This window comes from Neomonachus schauinslandi, chromosome 5 (assembly GCF_002201575.2).
Source record: "Neomonachus schauinslandi chromosome 5, ASM220157v2, whole genome shotgun sequence".
In the NCBI taxonomy this organism is placed as follows: domain Eukaryota; kingdom Metazoa; phylum Chordata; class Mammalia; order Carnivora; family Phocidae; genus Neomonachus; species Neomonachus schauinslandi.
Window position 1 is genome coordinate 57,076,783 of NC_058407.1, and position 16,961 is coordinate 57,093,743.

Consider the following 16,961-nt stretch of genomic DNA (forward strand, 5'->3'; position numbering starts at 1 on the left):
TCACCATACATTACATCATTAGTTTTTGATGTAGTGTTCCATGATTCATTGTTTGCATATGACACCCAGTGCTCCATGCAATACGTGCCCTTTTTAATACCCATCACCAGGCTAACCCATCCCCCCAGCCCCCTCCCCTCTAAAACCCTCAGTTTGTTTCTCAGAGTCCATAGTCTTTCATGGTTTGTCTCCCCCTCCGATTTCTCCCACTTCATTTTTCCCTTCCTACTATCTTCTTTTTTTTTTTTTAACGTATAATGTATTATTTGTTTCAAAGGTACAGGTCTGTGGTTCATCAGTCTTATGCAATTCACAGTGCTCACCATAGCACATACCCTCCCCAATGTCCATCACCCAGTTACCCCATCCCTCCCACCCCCCTCCACTCCAGCAACCCTCAGTTTGTTTCTTGAGATTAAGACTCTCTTATGGTGGGCGCCTGGGTGGCTCAGTCGTTAAGCGTCTGCCTTCAGCTCAGGTCATGATCCCAGGGTCCTGGGATCGAGTCCCACATCGGGCTCCCTGCTCTGCGGGAGGCCTGCTTCTCCCTCTCCCACTCCCCCTGCTTGTGTTCCTGCTCTCGCTATCTCTCTCTCTGTCAAATAAATAAATAAAATCTTAAAAAAAAAAAAAAGACTCTCTTATGGTTTGTCTCCCTCCTCTGGTTTCATCTTGTTTCATTTTTTCCTCCCTTCCCCTATGATTGTCTGTCTTGTTTCTCAAATTCCTCGTATCAGTGAGATCATATGATACTTGTCTTTCTCTGATTGACTTATTTCCCTTAGCATAATACCCTATGCAATACGTTGTTGCATATGGCAAGATTTCATTTTTTTAAAATTTTTTTTTAAAGATTTTATTTATTTATTTGAGACAGAGAATGAGAGAGAGAGAGCACATGAGAGGGGGGAGGGTCAGAGGGAGAAGCAGGCACCCTGCCGAGCAGGGAGCCTGATGCGGGACTCGATCCAGGGACTCCAGGATCATGACCTGAGCCGAAGGCAGTCGCTTAACCAACTGAGCCACCCAGGCGCCCTCATTTTTTTTTTAAAGATTTTTTTATTTTATTTATTTGACAGAGAGAGACACAGCAACAGAGGGAACACAAGCAGAGGGAGTGGGGGAGGGAGAAGCAGGCTTCCCGCGGAGCAGGGAGCCCGATGCGGGGCTTGATCCCAGGAACCCGGGATCATGACCTGAGCCGAAGGCAGATGCTTAACGACTGAGCCACCCAGGCGCCCCAAGATTTCATTTTTTGATGGCTGCATAATATTCCATTGTGTGTGTGTGTGTGTGTTTGTGTGTGTACCACATCTTTTTTATCCATTCATCTGTTGATGGACATCTAGGTTCTTTCCATAGTTTGGCTATTGTGGACATTGCCGCTATAAACATTGGGGTGCATGTACCCCTTCGGATCACTACATTTGTATCTTTGGGGTAAATACCCAGTAGTGCAATTGCTGGGTTATAGGGTAGCTCTATTTTCAACTTTTTGAGGAACCTCCATACTGTTTTGGAGAAAGAAAAGAAAAGGGAAGAAAAGAAAAAAAATCATCCTGCTACCTCCTTTATAACATTTTGTCTCAATAAATAGTAAATTCTTTGAGGGCAGCTTATTTCCCCAAGGAACAAGGTCCCTCACTTCTAAAATTCATCTATGGAAGCCCCAGCAGGAAGGGAGGGGGAAAAAAGCACACAGGCTTAATTCAACAAGAGTAATATATGGATTTGTGAGTGGCTGTACCAGCTTGCATTCCCACCAACAGTGTAGGAGGGTTCCCCTTTCTCCACATCCTCGCCAACATCTGTCGTTTCCTGACTTGTTAATTTTAGCCATTCAGACTGGTGTGAGGTGGTATCTCATTGAGGTTTTGATTTGTATTTCCCTGATGCCGAGTAATGTTGAACACTTTTTCATGTGTCTGTTGGCCATTTGTATGTCTTTGCAGAAATGTCTGTTCATGTCTTCTGATTCGTGGGATATTTTGAGGAGAAACTAATTCCATGTATGTTTAACTGTACATGAAATGTGAAAATCTGTCGATGGAGTTGGTAGGACTTCAATAAAAGAAATAGGAAATAAAAGGAATGGTTATTTTAAGTAACTATTTTAAATATAAGTTAAAATAGAGTAAGATTTTACATATAGAGTGACTATGATGTGTTTACTACCTGATTTGGCAACTGGAAATGTAGGACTTTGTTGCTACTATAGTAAGACATTTTAAGGATGCCGGGAAAATGCCAATAAAATTATTATAAACCAAGAAAAATCCATACAAATGGAATATATGTTTTTTTCTGACCCTAGATTTATACAAATGGCGAAATATAAAAAAATTGACAACAAATCCATATATTACTCTCGTTGAATTAAGCCTGTGTCCTTTTTTCCCCCTCCCTTTCTGCTGGGGCTTCCATAGATGAATTCTAGATGTGAGGGATCTTGTTAGGGAAATGAGCTGCCCCCGAAGAATTTACTATTTATTGAGACAAAATGTTATGAAGGAGGTAGCAGGATGGTTTTTCTTTTTCTTTTCTTTTCTTTCTTTCTAAGATTTTATTTATCTATTTGAGAGAGAGAGATTGAACACGAGCAGGGGGGAGGGACAGAGGGAGAGGGAGAAGCAGGCTCCCAGCTGAGCAGGGAGCTCCATGTAGGGCTCAATCCCAGGACCCCACGATCATGACCCAAGCTGGAGGAAGATCCCCAACCGACAGCCACCCAGGCACCCTGGTTTTTATTTTCTTTTTGCTTATATTTATCTATCTATCTTTAAGATTTTATTTATTTGACAGAGAGAGCGGGGGTGGGGGGGGGGCAGAGGGAAAAGCAGACTCCCTGCCAAGCAGGGAGCTGGATGTGGGGCTTGTTGCGGGGCTTGTTGCGGGGCTCAGTCCCAGGACCCTGGGATCATGACCTGAGCCGAAGGCAGACACTTAACCGACTGAGCCACCCAGGTGTCCTTACTTATCTCTATTTAAAAAAGAACATGGATTTCTTTTATAATTAGAGGGAAAATCAGTTATTTAAAAACATTTATTAAAATGATAAAGGTGCTGTAGGGGTGCCTGGGTGGCTCAGATGGTTAAGGGTCTGCCTTCGGCTCAGGTCATGTTCCCAGGGTGCTGGGATCAAGCCCCACATCGGGCTTCCTGCTGAGCAGAGAGCCTGCTTCTCCCTCTCCCTCTGCCTGCTGCTTCCCCTGCTTGTACACACTCTCTCTGTCAAAAATAAATAAAATCTTTAAAAAACAAAAACGAAAAAGCTTGTAAGTCCTCAACTCAAAACTTGTAACTACTCCAATAGATTTATTTTCTAGCACTCTTGATTAGTCTCTAGTTAGGTAGTGAGTTCTTTGTTTCCTGGGCTTTGAGACTATTTCTTGGGGTAAGCTCTCTTTTTATATTGCAGCTGAAGTTTTACTAAATAACTTCAGCATATTTAACCAATCACTTAACTAAGAAAATTTGTATTTAAACCTAGTAATATATAGCCACTGGGTGGCTCAGTTGGTTAAGTGTTTGCCTTCTGCTCAGCTCATGATTCCAGGGTCCTGGGATTGCCTTGAGTTGGGCTCCCCCTTGGCGGGGGGAGGGAGGGAGGAGGGGGTGTGTGTGTCTGCTTATCCCTCTTCCTCTGCCCCTCCCCCCCGCTCGTGCTCTCTTTCTCTTGCTTGCCACGCTCTCTTTCTCAAATAAATATATAAAATCTTTAAGAAAAAAAACCCTTAGTAATATATAATTCTGTTTCTTTGAAAGAGTATAAATATATGCCCATTTGAATTCTGGGAGGAAAAGCTTGTGCTTATTAGCTTGCCTAAACTTGCTAGAAACAGCATTTTGATGTCACAAAAGGGATCCCTGTAAAATTTGAAGTATTATGTGCTTTTACTAGAATAAAAACTTAATTTTACCACATAGTGGCCCCTGGGTTGACAAAGAAGAATATTCCATTTTTCCATAGGTCCTAGGGTTTTCCAGAGACAACTTGAGTGTCACATAAGGTACTTAGGACTATTAGAATGTTTAGCTTCATTTTAGGGCTGTGGAATCTAAAATTTTTGTGTGTGTTAAAGGACCTTACTGGCTGGCTGTGGAGATAAAACATGAACATTTGATGATCAAAACAACAGTAGATATAATGGATTAGATTCTGTAATATAAAACAGAATGCAGTATAATTTAGTTGAGTCTAAGTGTTTAGTACAAAGAAACAGAAGGAAAGAGAGAAACCAGTACAGAAAGGTAGGGAAAGAGGTAGGTATTGAACTGGACTTCAATAGAAGATTACTATCCAAATTTCATTTCACTGGTTGTATTTCATATATATATATATTTTGTTTTGGGGATTTGCCTTTTATTCTTTATTAAAAAAATTTTTTTAAAAAGATGATTTATTTGAGGGGTGCCTGGGTGGCTCAGTTGGTTAAGCATCTGCCTTTGGCTTAGGTCATGATCTCAAGGGTCTGGGATTGAGCCCTGCATCCAGCTCCCTGCTCACTGGGGAGCCTGCTTCTCCCTCTTCCTTTGCCTCTCCCCCTGCTTGTGCACACTCTCTCTCTCTCTCTCAAATAAATAAAATCTTTAAAAAAAAAAAGATTTATTTGAGAGAGAGTGGGAGGGAAGGGCAGAGGGAGAGAATCCTTAAGCAGACTCCCCACTAAGTGTAGAGCCCGATGATGGGCTCAATCCCACAACTCTTGACCTGAGCTGAAACCAAGAGTTAGATGTTTAACTGACTGAGCCACCTAGGCACCCTGAAATTTGCTTTCTAAAAAACTTTATTATGAAAAATTCCAAACATCCAAAAGCAGTGGGAATAGTAAAATGAACCCCCATATACAGTTATCAGCTTATTGCTAACATGGTTTCATCTATGCTCCTGCCAGCCCCCTTTCCTAATTGTTTTGAATCAAATCTGTGACATTATTTCATCCGTAAATATTTCAGTATATATTTCTAAAAAATAGGGACTTTTTTTTATGGTATACGTATTAATTCTTTTTATTTTTTTATTATGTTAATCACCATACATTACATCATTAGTTTTTGATGCAGTGTTCCATGATTCATTGTTTGTGCATAACACCCAGTGCTCCATGCAGAACGTGCCCTCTTTAATACCCATCCCCAGGCTAACCCATCCTCCCACCCCCCTCCCCTCTAGAACCCTCAGTTTGTTTTTCAGGGTCCATCGTCTCTCATGGTTCGTCTCCCCCTCCGATTTCCCCCGCTTCATTTTTCCCCTCCAAAAATAGGGACTTTTAAAAAACATAATACCAAAACTATTTGTACAGCTAAAATAACAGTAATTTCTTAATATATAAATATCTGGTGTTCATATTTCCTTGATTGTATCATAAGTTTTTAAAACAGACTGTATGTTTAAAACAGGATTCAAATAAAAAAAAATGGGATCCAAATAAAGTCTATACCTTGTAGTTGGTCAATGTATTTTTAGAGTCTCTCTCTTTTTTTAAAGATTTTATTTACTTACTTGACAGAGAGAGCGAGAGAGCACAAGCAGGGGGAGCAGCAGAGGGAGAGGGAGAAGCAGGCTCTCTGCGGAGCAGGGAGCCTGACGTGGGACTCGATCCCAGGACCCTGGGATCATGACCTGAGCCGAAGGCAGATGCTTAACCATCTGAGCCACCCAGGCACGCATATTTTTAGAGTCTCTTAATCTAAAAGATCCCCCCCTTTTTTTTTTCTTTGCAGTTTATTTGTTGAAGGACTGGGTCATCTGTTCATTAGTTTCCCACAGATGGATTTGGTGATTAACATCATACTAGTGTCGGGGCACCTGGGTGGCTCAGTCGTTAAGCGTCTGCCTTCGGCTCAGGTCAGGATCCCAGGGTCCTGGGATCGAGCCCCGCATCCGGCTCCCCGCTCGGCGGGAAGCCTGCTTCTCCCTCTCCCACTCCCCCTGCTTGTGTTCCCTCTCTCGCTGTGTCTCTCTCTGTCAAATAAATAAAAATAAAATCTTTAAAAAAAAAAAAGAAAACCATCATACTAGTGTCATTTAACATGTTTCTCTCTCCTCTGTATTTTCTTCAAATTGGCAGTTACATCTAGAGATTTGACCAGATTTAGATTCATTGTTTTGGCTAGAATACTTTATAGTGCGCTTCTATTAGGAGGAGGTGTGCGATGTCTGTTAGTCTCATTTTTATGATGTCAGTAGCCATTGATGATCATTGTTTATACCCCCTTTACTTCATTGAACTTCATTAGGGGGTTTTAAATGGTGATACTCAAATTCTATCACTTCTTAATTTATTTTAGCTGGAATGTTTTTATAAAGAGATATTCTCTCCATCACCTGTTTGGTTACTGTGAGGTACATCTTGCACAGGAAAGGTGAGACAAATGCTTGAGTCTTTCTTTTAATTAACAGTTATTACTGTTTTCAAAATAATGACTTTGTTCACTAACATCCTGCAAAGGTGATTGATAAGGGTTTTTTTTTTTTTGGTCATAAACTGCAATTTAAGCCTATTTATGTGTTTCAGCAATTACAGTTTTATCTGTATTGATGTCTCATTGATTGCTTCGTCTTGGCAAATGGGAGCTTCTTCAGGTTGGCTCTGGCCTTTTTTTTTTTTGACTTTAGTGTCTTTTTGATGTGATCCCTTACCTATGATAGCTTCTTTGTTTTGTGGAAATGAAGTTTAGAGACTACTCTGTGTGTAAGAGGTACTAATTGCTTAGTGAGTTGGTCATTGTTTCTTTCTGTTTTCAGTGAACAAGGCTAGGAAATAAGGTGGCTTTTTTTTTTTAAGAAAGTGTATCACAAGTTCATATCCGTATTTTCAATTCAAAGTCAGAACTAGGTTGTTTTTTTTTTTTTAAAGATTTTATTTATTTATTTGACAGAGAGAGACACAGCAAGAGAAGGAACACAAGCAGAGGGAGTGGAAGAGGGAGAAGCAGGCTTCCCGCTGAGCACAGAGCCCGATGCGGGACTCGATCCCAGGACCCTGGGATCATGACCTGAGCCGAAGGCAGACACTTAACTGACTAAGCCACCCAGGTGCCCCAAAACTATAGGTTTTTTAATATAATGTCTTCAATCTTGACATTTTTCAAATTACAAAAGTAATACGTACTCACTGTAAGAAATTTAAATAATTCAGAAGTATATGAGATAAAAGATGAAGATCCTGACCTTACCCCCAAATCACTAGTTAACCACTTAACACATTAATTCAAAGGCTTCATAGTGGGTATCTTTTATTTTTATGTCAATTATAGTTACCTGGTTTAGGCAGCACTGAACATACAGTTAAAAATTAGGAGTCAATATTTTTTGCGGCTAGAGGAAAAAAAGATAAGTTATTCCTTCTGTGAAATGAAGATTTTTACGTATTTTTAGATTTACTTTTTAAATTGGTATTACATTTACATGGTTCAAAATTCTAAGGATAGAAAAAAGCTGAGTGAAGTTTTCTTCTTGCTTCTATAGCCCAAACTAGTCAGTTCCTCTTTCCAGAGGCAACTATTATTACCAGTTTATTACCAGTTTTTGTGCATCCTGTGTTCTTTTTTTTTAAATTTAATTTAAAAAATTTTTAAAAATTTTATTTGAGAGAGAGAGAGAGAGCACGAGCCAGGGGAGGAGCAGAGGGAGAGAGAGAAGCAGACTCCCCACTGGGCAGGGAGCCCTATGCGGGGCTTGATCCCAGGACCCTGAGATCATGACCTGAGCCAAAGGCAGATGCTTAACCAACTGAGCCACCCAGGTGCCCCACATCCTATCTTCTTATAAGCATATATGTAAATATATATATATATTGTTTCCCCCATTTTACTAAAATGGTTCTGTGTCTTGCTTTTTTTACTTAGCAGTATAACCTGTAAGTACAAGAATTTCCTTATTCTTGTGTATGTCTAAAGAGTATTACAGGTATGTTTGTACTGCTTATTTTATCATTCTCCTATTAAAGAGAATTTTGATTTTTTTCCCAGTCTTTTGCAGTTACAAGGAGTGCTTCATGAATAACCTTGTACATATGTCATTTTCCGTGTTTGGAATAATAAACTATTAAGGTAAATTGCTAAAAATGTATACTTTTATAATTTTTAAACATCGTGTAAAATTGCCTTCTAAAAATATAGGCATTAAAAAAGTAAGAATATAGGCAGTTTACATTTTTTTTTTTAAAGATTTTATTTATTTATTTGACAGAGAGCAAGAACGTACAAGCAGGGGGCGCAGCAGGCTCCCCAGGAGAGGGAGAGGGAGTAGCAGGGAGCCTGATGCGGGTCTCCAGCCCAGGACCCTGAGGTTGTGACCCAAGCCGAAGGCAGCTGCTTAACCAACTGAGCCACCCAGGCGTCCCTGGCAGTTTACATTCTACTAGCAATTGATTCCAGATTTGAGACAGAAGATTTGGTTATGGTGGCTATATACAAAATAACCAATTTGAAATTTTTTTATCCATGGGTATTTATAGTGGAGCACTTGGCATAGGCATCAAATTACGTTTTAGCCTTCTTGTAACACACCACTGATTGAGTGCCTATGAAAGAGTGTAGTCTTTGCTCTCCACTATGTGCAAATATAGCAGGTTAACTTTACCTAAGTTCTAAGGGCCTTGAAGCACGAGACGGGCAGGGGAAATTATAAATTAGCAAACTTTTTGGTCTCTGACCTCTCAATTCTTTGAAAAATTATTATAGACGCCAAAGAACTTTTATTTATGTAGGTTATAGCTGCCAGTATTTACTGTATTGGAAGTCAAAACTAGAAAAATATTTAAATATTTATTAATTCATTAAAATAATAGTAAGTTCCTTACATATTACTATATGTAACACTTTATTTATTTATTTGTAAAAGATTTTATTTATTTATTTGACAGAGAGAGGGAACACAAGCAGGGGGAGTGGGAGAGGGAGAAGCAGGCTTCCCGCTGAGCAGGGTGCCCCATGCAGGGCTCAATCCCAGGACCCTGGGATCTCGACCTGAGCCGAAGGCAGACACCCAACGACTGAGCCACCCAGGTGCCCCTGTAACACATTTTTTAAATGAAAAAACCTTTTTTTTAAAAAAAAAACACTTTTTTTTTTATGATTTTACCTATTTATTTGACAGAGAGAGTACAAGTAGGCAGAACAGTAGGCAGAGGGAGAGAGAGAAGCAGGTTCCCCGCTGAGCAGAGAGCCTCATGTGGGATTCGATCCCAGGACCCTGGGATCATGACCTGAATCAAAGGCAGACGCTTAAGCAACTGAGCCACCCAGGTGCCCTGAAAAACTTTTTTAAAACAAAAGATTTAGTGAGAAGGACGGACATGGTTTTACATTTTTGCAAATCTCTTTAATGTCTGGCTTAATAGAGGATAGCTGCATTCTCATCTGCATCAGCATTCAGTCTGTTGCACTATGTCATGTTCGTTGAAGTATTTGAAAAAAAAAATCCAGCCTCAGAGATATGTAGTTGGAAAATAGAGAAGTATTTTAATATCTTTGGGTAATTGGATATTCTTTGATACTATACCCGAACTCAACATGTGGTAGTTCCTTAAAGATTAGTTCCAGTGTAGAATCTGAAACCATATTAATGAACTTTTGTACTTAGTGACATTAAAATTCATTTATTTTGTACATTGAATGGATCTTTTATCCATGTGTGATTTTTGAATTATCATGAATTGGTCAGTTGGAAAATACTGGTCACCGAGTTATGCAGATCTTCCAGATGTTTGACACAGTTCATTATACAAGTAAAAAAAAAACTCATGAATATCACTGTCATTTCATCAGAAAAGTCTTAAGAAGTTTTCAAGCTCAGAGAAGATACACTTTTTCAAAATTTTGATTTTAGCTGAAAAGCTTGAATTTTATCACTGACAACAAATACTATCACTTATTTTCTTTGAAGGAACAGGCTCATTTTGTTCATTTTTGTGCAGAACATTGCCACATAACCATAGTTTGCCTGTTATTTGCTTACTCAGGAAATAATAGTATCCCATGAAAAAAGTAGCTAGTTTAGCTTGCAGCTCAGTTGCTTTTCCTTGAGACAATTATTGTACTTTGATATGCTGCAGAACTGGTTTATACTCCCATTTTGCCATTCCGAGTATTAAAAAGACATGTACTCGGGCGCCTGGGTGGCTCAGTTGGTTAAGCGACTGCCTTCGGCTCAGGTCATGATCCTGGAGTCCCTGGATCGAGTCCCTGCATCGGGCTCCCTGCTCGGCAGGGAGCCTGCTTCTGCCTCTGACCCTCCCCCCTCTCATATGCTCTCTCTCTCTCTCATTCTCTCTGTCTCAAATAAATAAATAAAATCTTTAAAAAAAAAAAAAGACATGTACTCAAGAGTGGAATTTAATAAAATTATTAATTTCTACTGCTTTATCAAGGACATTTACAAGTAAAATTTTTCTTTTTTAAGCTGCAGGTGTGGGGTGGTGAAGAATATGATAATACTAGTACTAGTACAGTTTGATACCCCTGCCTTGATTTATGCTAAGAGTGGCAATTATACCTACCATTTCACCATGGTGAAAAAGGCAGATAACATCTTAGTGTTATCATAATAAATAAGATCTTGTTGTTGTGAAAATACTGGACCTCTTAGACCTCCTGGGACCGTACTTCGAGAACTGCTGTTCTAGGTAGAACATACATTACTTAGCTAGAGATACTGAGGTGAGAAAAAAGCATAGCTTTCTAGGTCAACTACAAATACTTTGTTATGGAACTCAGGATATATGGAGAGAAAGAAAAAAGGTAGTCGGGCTAGATCATAAAGGAACTTAAGTATTCTGCTAAAGAGTGCTGAATTTATCCTATAAGAAATGGAGAGTCTTTGAAGGATTTTAAGAAGGGGAGTGTGTGTATGGTAGGGGTGTGGGTGGATTATGCCATCATATTTGTATTTTTTAAAGATTACCCTTATCATAGTGTGTTTTGCGTTAAGGAGGCCAGTGGAAAGTGATGAGGTTTTAAACTAAGGCACTGACTTGGTCATGGAGCCACAAAAGGCCAGGCTGTACAAACCAGTGCAGGGGTTAGAATGTGTCCTTCCTAAAGCAGAACTAAGCCTAGCAGCATCTGTTGGTTGGCTGGATGATCAGGTGCACAACCAGCTGCATCCATCATCATGTCAATTACAAGCTATCCCCTCAAATACTCTTGTATCCGCAGAATCACTAATCTGACTTCTATTACCATAGATTAGTTTTATATGATTTTTTTTTTTTTTAAAGATTTTATTTATTTATTTGAGACAGAGAGAATGAGAGAGAGCACATGAGAGAGGGGAGGGTCAGAGGGAGAAGCAGACTCCCTGCCGAGCAGGGAGCCCGATGCGGGACTCGATCCCGGGACTCCAGGATCATGACCTGAGCCGAAGGCAGTCGCCCAACCAACTGAGCCACCCAGGCGCCCCATAGATTAGTTTTAATCTGTTTTTGAGTTTCATGTTAATAGAATCATACAGTATATACTACTGTGTCTTTTTTGCTCAACATTGTCTTTGAGATGCATGAATGTAGTTGCATATAGTAATGGTTTGTTCTTTATCATTGGTAGGTAATGTTCATTTTCTGATTGTACCATACGTTTTCCATTGAGTTGTTTATAGTTTGGGACTGTTAGGAATAATACTGCTGTGAACACTTTATACATGTCTTTTCATAGATGTAAGCACTCTGGTTATATGCCCAGGAATGGAATTGCTAGTTCATGGGATAGAAGTATAAGTACTACCAGTTTTCTGAAGTGGTTATATTAATTTATTCTCTTGCCAGCAATGTATGAGAGTTCTGGTTATGCTGTGTCTTTGACCATACTTAGTACTGTCAGTCCTTTTAATTGTAGCTGTTGGGGATGTAGTGATGTCTTTTTGTGGCTTTAATTTGCATTTCCCTGATGACCACTGATGTGGAGTGTCTTTATGTGCATATTGGTCTTTCAAGGATCCTCTTTTGTGAAGTGCTTTCAACTTTTTTTTTTTTTTAAGATTTTGTTTATTTTTATTTAAGAGAGTGGGGTGGGGAGAGAACAAGCGGGGTGGAGGGAGGAGCAGAGAGAGAGGGAGAAGCAGGCCTCCCCGCTGAGCGGGGAGCCCGTTGTAAGACTCAATCCCCAGACTCCAGGATCACGACCTAAGCGGAAGGCAGACACTCAACCGATCGAGCCACCCAGGCGCCCCAGTGCTTTCAGTTCTTGTCCATTTAAAAAATTGGGCTGTTTGTCTTTTTCTTACTGATTTGTAGAATTTTTTTGTATATCTTATATATGAGTCCTTTGTGGGATACATATATTTGCACATATCTTCTGCAGGTGTTTACATGTGGGATAGATGCCGGAACAAATTTATTAATGAGTGTTTTGCTGGGATTCTGGGATATATGTCTTATCTATGAAGAGTGGTTCTATATATTATTTAGAGATTCTAGTTTCCTTACATGATGGGAATGCACATGCTGCTTTTGAGTGTGTCACTATTGATGTTTTGAATTAGTCTCAGCTGATTGCGGGTATTTCTGTTACCTATTGTCAACCAAACCACTCCAAATCTTAGTGGCTTAAAACAACTATTTATTAGGGTGCCTGGGTGGCTCTGTTGGTTAAAGTGTCTGCCTTTGGCTCAGGTCATGATCCCAGGGCCCTGGGATCGAGCCCCACATAGGGATCCCTGCTCAGCGGGGAGTCTGCTTCTCCCTCTCCCTCTGCCTGCCTCTCCCCCTGCTTGTGCTCTCGCTCTCTCTCTGTCAAATAAATAAAATCTTAAAAAAAAAACAAAACCAAAAAACCCCAAGTGTTTATTTGCTTATGATTAAGTGGGCTGGCAATTTGGGCAGGGCCCATCTGGCTTGCCTCTATTGCACATGGAATTTGCTGGGCTTACTCATGTGTTTGTGGTCAGTTGGCAGGTTAGCCAGGGGCTGGTTGTACCTGGATAGCCTCACTCCAGTGTTGTCCATCATTAGGCTGGAGCTCTCATCCAGGGTACCGTGGCCTCTCCTGCAGTCTTTCTTGGCTACCTTGCATGGTGACTAGGTCTCAAGAGAGTGAGAGTGAAAGTTACAAGGTTTCTTAAGGCTTGGGCTCAGAAATTGCACAGTGTCATTTTTGCCACATTCTGTCGGACGAAACAAGTCACAAGGCCAGCTCAGATTCAAAGGGTAAGGAAATGAACTCCACTTTTTGATGGGAATTGCTGCAAATAATTTGTGGCCATGTTTGATCTACAACATTGGGCATTCATTGTTCTTCCTTGTTCCTTTCTTTCTTTCTCCTTCTCTCTCTTACTCCCTTCCTTCCATTGCTCCTTTTAAATGAATTGGATAGTTTGTGGGGTTTTTTAAAAATTATTATTGCCTTGTCTTTCTTCTTGAAGTTTATGTTAAAACAGAGCTTACTTAAAGGATGTCGTCTGTGATTACTTGGTATGGCCAAGGACCAGACATTTTCAGGTCCTGACTTTGTGACTGTTTTCCAAATCACCATAATAATACCAAGCATCTCTTAATGATGAAGAGATTAGTTTCTTCCCCAGGTGATTTTGATCTTTTTCTTTTTATCCTTTTTTTAAAAATTGGTAAGACCTGAATGTTAACACTGGTCCTTTTATGAGCTCTATTCCCATCTCTTCCATGCCTTGTTAGCCATCTAGAGTTACTAATATGAGCCTGAAATGACAACTTTTTTTCCCGAGGTCTCAGTGAAGTCAGGAAAGGAAAGGCTGTACAGCAGGAGAACAGGTCTGGACTGCAGTTGTCTTGAGGAGACAGTGTTTTTATATGTGAAATAAACAAGAATCTTGGGCAAGGTGCAGATGTCAGTGACCTGTCAGCCCATCGGGATGAATCAGCTGAAGTCCTAGATGAGGTGACAGTGTCAGCACAATGAGCCCCTTACCCTGAATTTATTGGGCCTCTCATTAAGGTAGCTGTCATAGCCCTTATTTTAGAGAAAAGTCAGAGTCATTGTTCAAGATTCACCCGACTTTAAACATTATTTATTTTGGAGGGGGAAGGTCACTTTCAGTGTAAGAGTACTATTGGAAGTGACATGTGGCTGGTTTGCAGATTATAGCCATTTTTGTGTGTCCAAGTGTTACAGTTGTTAGGATCTTTAAAACTTGTCTCCAGGTGACTGGAGGCTATTTATTCTGCTTTTCCAAGTAGGTTTAATTAATTGTCTTGGGTCCCAGACAAGTAGATTTGTTAACTGTAGTTTCTGATTTATCTGTTGCCCAAACCTGTGATAATTTGATGGGAATAGGAACTCTAGAGGTGGCATTTTATTGCAAAAGATGGATGTTGGCTGCTAAATGCAGCTGATTAGAAGGCTAGGGCACAGTATCTGTTTTCCTAGTGACAGGATCATTATTAAGGCTTTATAGAACACACCACCAGTCAGATGGCTAAACTGAATCTTCCTACTCTTGTGAGGTTATCTTCAAGGCGTTTGGAGTACTTCACAGAACTCTTTATCAACTGTGTTCTCTTAAAGGCGTTTGCACCTTGTATCAGTTTAACCTGGTTCTGGGTTGTGAGGCACTCCTTAGTGCAGTGCTGGTAACCAGATCTTTGTCAGTTGCTGCTGCCTGAGAACCTTGGATTTGGGTCTCACAGACCCCAGAGAACAGTGTTGCCAGATAAGATTGCCATCTTATTTTCTGAGTGCAAATTCTGTCTTCAGAGAAAGCAAGGGAGCTGAGAATACGAGGCAGTTTGTTAGAATGAAGACAAGAACACAGGGTTTTGACGGCTTGGCTGTCCTATTGACAATAAGTTTGTTTTTTTATTTTTATTTTTTAAAAAATTTATTTGAGTGAGAGAGAGAAAGTGAGAGAGAGATCATGAGCAGGGGGGAAGGTCAGAGGGAGAAGCGGACTTCCCCCTGCTGAGCCGGGAGCCCGATGTGGGACTCGATCCCAGAACCCCAGGATCATGACCTGCACCGAAGGCAGACCCTTAAATGACTGAGCCACCCAGGCACCCTGGCTGTACAAATAAGTTTAAAAATTTTTTTAAAAACTGAAGTTTATCTCAGAGGTAGTACTTAGCTTTGTAAATTAATCAGACAGAAAACTGTTACAGTGCTTCTGTGTCAGGCACTGTTTCACATTGGAGGTACAGATAACAACAAGACATACAAGATTTCATTTGAAAAGATAGACAATTTGCAAATAAATAATTACAGATTGTGGTGAATAGTATGAAGAAAATAGATGTGGTGATGTGACTGAGAGTAAGGGAGAGGGTATAGCCAGATGGGATGGTCAGGAAGACCTTTTTATAGTGGTGTGTGAACTAAAAGGGAGGCAGAACCAGCGTTTCCTGATGGGAGAAGAGTGTTCTGGGCAGGAGGAACAACAAAACAAAGGCCTCATGGGGAGTATGTGGTTTGGTATGTTCAAGAATAGGCAGGGGCCAGATTTTGTAGGGCTCTGTAGACCTCACTTAGGATGATGGAAAACCATTGGTAGAAAGAAGCTGGTTGATCAAGAAAGCTAAATGATCTGATTTACAGTTTTAAAAGATCACTCATGCTTCTCTGGGGAGAACAGATAGCAGAATGCCCAGAGAGGAAGTAGAGAAATTAGTTATGAGGCTATAGCATTTTATTAGCAAACTACATGGGGGTTATGGAGGATGGACGGCAGAAAGGAATTGAACTTCTTTCTGAAAGTATTCCACTTTTAATTTTGATAAAATTACAAATAGGGCAAGAAAACCATAACATCAGTAAGTCCTAGTGTGTGTTTTGAATTATTTTGCTCTTGATTCTCTAAGTCAGTTGGATAGAGAACTAACTCTTGGTATGGCAAGGCTCTCAGCATGAACTCACTATGCCCACTTAAAAATCAGGCACATCTGGGCACGGCTTGAGGGCCTGTGGGGAAAGGCAACTAGTAATTTCTTTGCATAGGGGAGAAATTTCCTGGGGGGACAAAATCACCAGGCAGACAGTGTTTCAGGACCAAGGTTGGTGGTGAAAAGGGGAAGGGCGATATCCTGGCCATGCCTCCCAACCCTTACCAAACTCCCACACATCTCTAATGCCAAAACCCGAAAGTACAGGGGCTATAAAGAAACCACAAGAGCTTTTTCATAGAAATCTTAGTACAGTATCGGAAAGGCAGACTTTAGCAATGTGATACTCATGGTATAGAGTTGTAAAACTGAAGAGTTAGGGATGCTCTTCACTTCAGCATAGGACACAGCGGGGCTTAGGTATTTCCAAGAACACAGACTGGCTTGGCATATTAAGGGTTCTAGTGGTGGCATTCAGCACTCAGAGTTTCTACTGTGGATTAAGCAGCAGCTAGCTCTCAGAGTCCTGTAATAGCAATGGCAATAATAATAATAACAAATATTGTAGTCAGAGAGGGGAGATACTAAATTATGTGCTTGTAGTATTTGTTTCTACTCACAGAAGGAAATTCTGTCTCTGGCTTCTTTATATTCTTCTCATCTACTGAGAGAGATTCCCTATCTGATAGCTCAGTTTCTAGAATTGTCTTGTATAAAAGGATAATGGGTAGAAAACAGCTGAAGAATTTCAAGCATTAAGACTGGATGATTAACTTATATTAGAAAGTGGACCAAGAACTGCTTATAAGAAGAGTGGATCATTAGAGGAGAAAGAGCCAAGTGAGCAGAGTGTTGTATTGTGAATTGAAAATAGGAATAGGTAGGGGCCCTTGGGTGGCTCAGTTGGTAGAGCATGCGACTTTTTTTTTTTAAGATTTTATTTATTTATTTTAGAGAGAGAGAGTGAGTGCTAGCTGGGGGAGGGACAGAGGGACAGGGAGAGGCAGAGAATCTCAAGCAGACTCCTCACCCAGCCTGGAGCCTGATGGCAGGGCTTGATCCCAGGACCCCGAAACCATGACCTGAGTGGAAACCAAGTCGGTTGCTCAAACCAAGAGTCTGATCGAACCACCCAGGCGCCCCACAGCATGCAACTCTTGATCTTGTGGTCGT

General features: G+C 40.5%; 1 protein-coding gene across 1 annotated transcript in view; it reads left to right on the top strand.

Annotated features, from left to right (window-relative positions):
• The window catches only part of R3HDM2 (R3H domain containing 2), a 160,553-nt gene that overhangs the window by 24,237 nt on the left and 119,355 nt on the right, over window positions 1–16,961 (top strand).